Consider the following 7,647-nt stretch of genomic DNA (forward strand, 5'->3'; position numbering starts at 1 on the left):
ATGTAGCTGCTCGCTGACACTTGTTCTCCTTGTTTAAATAAGCATTTCCTTGAGTTACTTTCTCGTCTCAAGATCTGTGACTGATGGTTTTGCTCTACTATGTCAGGTGTCTCCTCTGGCAAGAGTAACTCAAAGATAGTCCATGGCTTCCTTTTCATCATAACAAAGCTGTGGAACCTTGTGTAGTTGCATATGTTGTATTCTGGGATGTTGCTAAAAACTTGTTCACATGGCGATGAAGAAAACCTTGGTTCTTAGAGCATGCTTCAAGGACTGAATAAACATTTTGGCTAAGCCATTGGGATGGGTTGTAAGGTACTGACTTTATATTTTGAACTCCATATATCTTAAGTAGTCTTCAAACCCTTGGGCTGTAAACTGTGGCCCATTGTCACTTAAATCTGCTCTGGTTTACCAAATCTTGCAAAGATCTCGTTGAGTTTCTCAATGATTTATTCCATAATGATTGACTTCATTAGGACCAGCTCAGGTAACTTTGTATGTGCATCTCCATTGACCATGTGCCCCTCGAATGGACCAGCAAAGTCAATGTGTAAACGTTGCCATGGAATTTTAGCCACTCCCATAGATGCAATGGAGACAATGACAGTGTGTTCCTTACCCACACACATGATTGGCACAACCCTACTTTTTCTTCTATCTGGGTATCAATTCCTAGCCACCAAAAGTAGTTCCTGGTACTGCTCCTTCCTTCATTTAAACTATACCTGGATGCCTTTCATGTAATTCCATGTAACTCCAATAACATTTGTCACAAATTTGGAAGAACTCTGTTAATTTGAGTTACCTGGAAATGTAAGGTTATAGTTTTCATGCCATCCTCCCCTTTATCATAGAATTTACAGTGCAGAAGGAGGCCATTCGGCCCATCGAGTCTGCACCGGCTCTTGGAAAGAGCACCCTACCCGAGGTCAACACCTCCATTCAATCCCCATAACCCAGTAACCCCACCCCACACTAAGGGCAATTTTGGACACTAAGGGCAACTTATCATGGCCAATCCACCTAACCTGCACATCTTTGGACTGTGGAAGGAAACCGGAGCACCCAGAGGAAACCCACGCACACACGGGGAGGATGTGCAGACTCCGCACAGATAGTAACCCAAGCCGGAATCGAAGCTGGGACCCTGGAGCTGTGAAGCAATTGTGCTATCCACAATGCTACCGTGCTGCCCTTTAATACAGTTTCCAGTAGCTTCCCCATCACAGGATCATTTCTGGTCTGTCTTTGGACTTGAACTGCAGTCACTGGAACATTATCTGTGCACAATAAAAATATTATCATGACTGTGTGGTATTTGACCAGCTGGTAAAGGCAAACATGATAATGCATCTGCATTGGCATGATTTACCGACAGGCGGTATTTGGTCTCGTAGGAATGTGCATATAATGTTAAGGACCATCATTGAAGTTTGCTTACAGCCAACAAAGGGATAAGTTGCCCAAAAGCTGCATTTAAGGGCCTGTGGTCCATCAGCAATGTAAAGTGATTACCATAAAGGTATTGGTGTAATCATACACTTATAATACTCAGTGCCTCCTTCTCCAACCAAGTGTAGTTAGATTCTGCACTTAATGTACATGATTGGTCTTTTTTCACCTGAAGGTAGTATATGTGACACCACCGCAGCGATCTGCAGGGGAGACTAAACCAATGCGGTTTCAAGATTCCTCTTCCCAACATACTCCTGGCAAATGTCCAAGCGATCGAAAACAAGCTGGACGAGCTTAACGCTAGACTCACCTCTCAGAGGGAAGTAAGAGACTGCTGTATGCTCTGTTTCACAGAGACATGGCTAATTCCTGCCATACAACCTGAAGACTTCTCCATTCACCGGACGGACCGCACCGCATCATCAGGCAAAGCAAAGGGTGGAGAAGTTTGCTTCCTCATCAACTCCTGGTGCTCGGCTGTGGTGAGTCTGGCAATCTACTGCTCCCCGGACCTGGAATACCTGACTGTGAAGTGCCGCCCGTACTACCTTCCATGTGAGTTCACTTCAGCCATTATCACAGCGATCTACATCCCACCCCAGGCGGAAGTGAAGAAGGCGCTGGTCGAACTGTACACAGTTATAAACAACTACGAAACAGAACACCCGGAGGCCTTGTTCATCGTGATCGGGGAATTCAACTAGGTCAACCTCAAGAGTTTACTGCAAACATTCCACCAACACATCTCTTGTCCCACCAGGGGCAACATCACTCTCGACCACTGCTATACAAAAATCAAGGGCGCCCAAATAATAATAATAATCTTTATTGTCACAAGTAGGCTTACATTAACACTGCAATGCAGTTACTGTGAAAAGCCCCGAGTCTCCACATTCCGGCGCCTGTTCAGCTACACTGAGGGAGAATCTAGAATGTCCAATTCACCTAACAACACATCTTTCGGGACTTGTGAGAGGAAACCGGAGCACCAGAAACACATGCAGACAGGGGGAGAACGTACAGACTCTGCACAGACAGTGACCCAAGCCAAGAATCGAACCTGGGACCCTGGAGCTGCAAAGCAATTGTGCTACCCACTGTGCTACCGTGCTGCCTACAATTCTATCCCCTGACTGCATTTTGGAAAATCAGACGATAAGACTGTGCTCCTTCTCCTGGCATACAAACAGAAACTTAAGCGGGAGAATCTGGTTAAGAAGGTTGTGCAGTGCAGTGCTAGTCCATGGAAACAGAAGAGCTCCTACATGACAGCTTGGAGTCAGTAGATTGTTGTGGGGTGAGGGTGGAGCTGTGCCCAGGAGTGGCAGTCTTCGGGTATCGGTCCAGCCAGAACTATTAATGGGGAAAGGGGCTGATGCTCTTGCCTTTGCTTCCCTAACAGCCCGCTGAAGAATCCTGCTTAGCTGCTGATCGGCAGCACCACCCACAGCTGCAGACTGGCTGGCGGGATTTCTCCACCTGGACAAAATCAATAATAATAATTGTTTATTGTCACAAGGAGGCTTCAATGAAGTTACTGTGAAAAGCCCCTAGTCATCACATTCCGGCACCTGTTCGTGGAGGCCGGTACGGGAATTGAACCCGCGCTACTGGCCTTGTTCTGCATTACAAGCCAGCTGTTTAGCCTACTGTGCTAAACCAGGTGGCAATGGAAAGCTCTTGTATACTGCACCTAATCCATATACCCTTGTTTATTGCACAGTGTATAAAGTAAAGAAAGTCAATAAAAACATTAACATTTAAAAATACAAGTCAAGCCTTTGGAGGAGGATTGGATGATGGTCCAGTTTTTGGATTGACTGGCCTTCCTGGTAGTGGAAAGGGAAAGATGGCAGGAATTAGAGGTGCCGCTGGGGTAGGAGGTAACAGCAAACTATATTCGTGCAATGCTGTCAGAGAGGGCACCGGGCCCGGATGGATTCTCTATGGAATTTTATAAACAGTTGGTGGCTCTGCTGCTGCCACATATGCTGGATATGCTCAATGACTCGCTGACCTGGGGGGTGTTGCCGGCCACACTGGCACAGGTTTCGATTTCTTTGATCTTGAAAAGGGACAAAGACCCTACGGAGTGTGGGTTGTATAGGCCCATATTTCGGTTGAATGCCGATGTAAAGCTGATGGCTAAGGTGCTGGCTACCCATTTGGAGTTGTGCCTGCCGGGGTTAATTTCTGAGGATCTGACAGGTTTTGATAAGGGCTGACAGCTGTCTGCCAGCGTCAGAAAACTTCTGAATGTGATGCTGTCGCCCTCTGCAGGGGACAAGTAGAGGGGGTTATTTCCATGAATGTGGAGAAAGCATTTGTCCAGTTAGAGTTGGGGCACATTTTTGAAATTATAGGGTGGTTAGGTTTTGGGCCTAATTTCATATCTTGAGTTAGGCTTTTGTGTAGAGCCTCCACTGTGAGCATCCATATCAATGCCCTGAGCTCGGGCTATTTTCAATTGAATAGGGGTACCAGGCAAGGGTGTCCATTTTCCCCATTGCTGTTTGCTTTGCAATTGAGCCATTGGCCATTGCACTCAGGCCTTTGACCAGTTAGAAGGGAGTAGAGAAGGGAGCTAGGGTGCATACGTTGTCCTTGTATGTGGATGCTGAGGAAGGAGCTGTGCTCCAAAAGCTAGTGATTCCAAACAAAACTGTTGGACTTTAACCTGATGTTGTAAGACTTCTTACTATGCCCAGACCAGTCCAATGTTGGCATCTCCACATCATGGTCTACAAAAGCAGCACCCTTAGGTGCATCCATAAAATTCAAAACTGAGGGCTAGAGAAATCATTTGGGCCATGGACGTGGCATTTCCTGCTGCCTGAAGCCTCCAGCTTCAGTGCCCCCTCGACTTATTGCTGGCTGACTGGCTCCAAGGAGCTGTCGGACCTGACACTCAGTAGCAAACTGCTCCAGTACCATGAAGACCCTGGCAGGGTTCTCCTTGTCCCCTTATTAGCCTATTAATTGGTAAGTATATTTTTGCTGCTGTTGTCAGGTAAGTAGCTGCTGCTGTTGATGAGAAGATTGCCCAGAGCATTGGGCAGCTGACCCAACTCCCTCATTTCCAACTTTGCTCCTTGTCCCACCTTTTGCCCAGGCTCTGCAGGACTAGGGAGATTCAACCTCTGGTACTGGCAGCAGGCTCTCATGTTCCACGTCCTCTACTTCTTGTGTGTCCTCTAATACTATGGTGTGAGTCTAATGGAGATTTTCTTGCCCTGTAGAGCTTGGTGAATGAATGTCTATATATAGGGAAGAGATATAATTGATGGTGCATGACTCCAACTTTACCTCTTCAATGTTTTCATCCTCTCTTTATCATTAAATCAAAACGAAGGTCTTTTTCCTTTGAGAAATCCATGTTTCGATTGAAAAGCAGCACATTAAGAGAGCTTTTAGCAGCCAAAAGTCCTGATTCAACACCCAAAGAACTAAAATGAGTACTAATGCAGGCTAAGAAACACCAACGTCAGTAAGAACATTTAAAATGACCTCCCAATGTGATATCCACTACGAAATATTCTTTGTTGCAATTGAGGCCCACCATTCAGAAAAACAGCATTCAATGAGACCTGCTTTGAATTCACTCTTTATTATCTATGTTTTGCTATAAGTAGCTCAAACTTTAAATGGGTAAATCACTACAGCAGCTATTCAGGCAGCCCAAGTGAAACCTTTGTGTGCTGTTCTGCATGCAGCCGTTTTGTATTTAAATCCACACTAATTTATATTACACTTGCATTATAAAGTGAATGAAACATATTTGTCCTCAATACTCTTGTTTGTTTTGAAATAGTGTGAGGAGTGGCATAGCTGTCGATCAGAGTGACAGGAAACAAAGGCTCGAAAATTCTAAAGAAATCCTTGATCGTTAAATGCTTGTGTCTTGAAGAGATAAAAGTTCTTTTCGAACACTCTGGTGGCTTTGTTAGGTTATCTCAACCAGGAGACAGTGAGGATGCTAAAGTTGGTCTCGGTACCGCAAATCGATGGAAAGTAAATGCCTGTTAAAGCAACGTTTTGCAAAGAAACCATGTAGCAAGGTTATTGGTAATCTGTAATGCTTTGCACAGTTAACCTGTCTACCAACACTCACTATCGAAACCCATACACGAAGAAGGCCACTTGAATGAGCCACTCCATGTTTGCTAGTGCCTTTGGAAAAAGTCAATTCCTTAAGGAGATGAAGGGAGGAAATTGGGTAAAAAAAGCTGCTCGGTAATAACTGAGACATGATTGGTTATTTATAATGCATTGGTCTGGACAGTTTGCAGGTTTCATTCTCACACTCAATATTTAACTGAACTCACCCGATCTCAAGGAACTGTAGAGTAAAGGGCTAACATCAGAAGAATGCATGCTGTTGATATAATAATCATGTCAGATCACATGACTGAGAAGTAAGAGAATTCTGGAAGGGTGACACCAAATCATCTAAAGGTCCAAATGTGTAAATACTTGCTGTAAATAAGAAGGAATGGTTTTGAGAAACTACAGATTTGCGCAGGATACATTGAGAGAGTAGACAATCCCAAAACCCCCATCTAGATTCCAACGACACAATGAAACAAGGTGGCAGAGAGTGAAAGAATGATCATAACTTAAACCTTGGCATTGGCAATAAAAAGAGATCCTCGAAGGAGGGACAAAAATGAAAAAAATAAAATTCACCAAGACATCGGAATACCGTGGGAGATACAGATGCAAACTGAGAGAAAGACCTGGAGACCAGACAGCAGTGACCACAGACCTGAAGCAGAAAGCAGCAGCACAGAAGCAGGAATAATTCCAGGGTTCAGCAGAAGCATGGAATATTACGGTTCCCAGAATTATTTCCGAGTGCAGAGTGTTTGCAACAGGCCCAAGTCTGGGACAACTGGAGAGAAACATTCAGAATGCACAGAATTATTTCAGGATGATGCAAATAGATCCAAAAGACCAGGTCAATACACCGCTTTATGCGGTAGGATCTATTGCGGGTGACATGATGGCAAGGCCAAGACTTCAAATTCTTATGAAGAAGTACTGCATGCTTTTGATTCTTATTTCAGTGTCGAGCAGAATTTAACAATAGAGAGGGATAAATTTAATAAAAGAAAGCTAAGATTAGGCGAAAGCATAGATTAATTCGTCAATGAGCCCTCTAGACTGGCAGGGAACTGCGATTATGGAACCTTAAATAATGAGCTGATTCAGAAAAGTTTGTAGGCAGGTTCCCAGCTGACGGATTTTGGACGGACAAGAATGTTTTAACTCTCGTTTTAATGGTGCATATTACGAGGCAATTTCTCCTTTGTCCATGTGGGATGAGAGATCCTGTGGAGAAGATCGAGTGAGCCCATTCAGTTTGTAGGCCATAAAAGAGAAAGTGTTCCAAAGCCGAAGCCCACCAAAATGGACAAAAATGCGACAATAGCCATTTTGAAATGCATTCAGGGTGGAGGTAACAAACTATAAAAGCAAGAAGAGTGCCCAGCGGGGAGGGCGAGTGCCACAATTGTGGAAAAACAAGCCATTTAAAAATTAATTTTTCCAGCATGAAAATGTTCACAACAAGTAAAAATAGGGAGAAAAGTTTAAACAGAACCACAGACAAGAAGTGGAAGAACTACAAGCAAAGGAATTAACCTTCCTGGGGGTAGTAAATGATATGGAAAACAGCTCTTAAGCTCAAAGTGAATGGAAGAGTTTAAACCAGACGCAAGAGCAGGGGTTTTTGCTTTCTCATATTAAGTCAAATGCAGCCCTCATCACTTGTGATGGGAACGTCTGTTTGCCGCAGATGGGGGCCATGGGGGCATCTCGGTTAAACCAAAATGCTGCCTTATCTGGTTCCATGCCTTCAGTGTAGCTACTACCACTGGGCAGGATGTGTACTTTGTCGGGGGGGGGGGAGGGGGAGCACTGCTGTGGTGAGGGCCCGGAGGGTCGTTTCCTTGCAGGAGGGTTCCTCCAGCCTCATCCATTCTGTGTTAGGTTCTCGTATCCATCCCCTCACCATCTCGGCTTCCCAGTGGTAGTATTGTAAATTCAGCAGGGTCAGACCGCCCATGTTTTCCCTCCTTTGTAGTGCCGACTTAGGACCCCCCCCCGTGTGCTCGGAAAAGCAACAAATCCATTAAAGGGAGAGGTTGGTTGAACTCCATGATACATTTTGGGGTTCTGAAAAGCCTC

This window comes from Scyliorhinus torazame, chromosome 3 (genome assembly GCF_047496885.1).
Source record: "Scyliorhinus torazame isolate Kashiwa2021f chromosome 3, sScyTor2.1, whole genome shotgun sequence".
In the NCBI taxonomy this organism is placed as follows: Eukaryota; Metazoa; Chordata; class Chondrichthyes; order Carcharhiniformes; family Scyliorhinidae; genus Scyliorhinus; species Scyliorhinus torazame.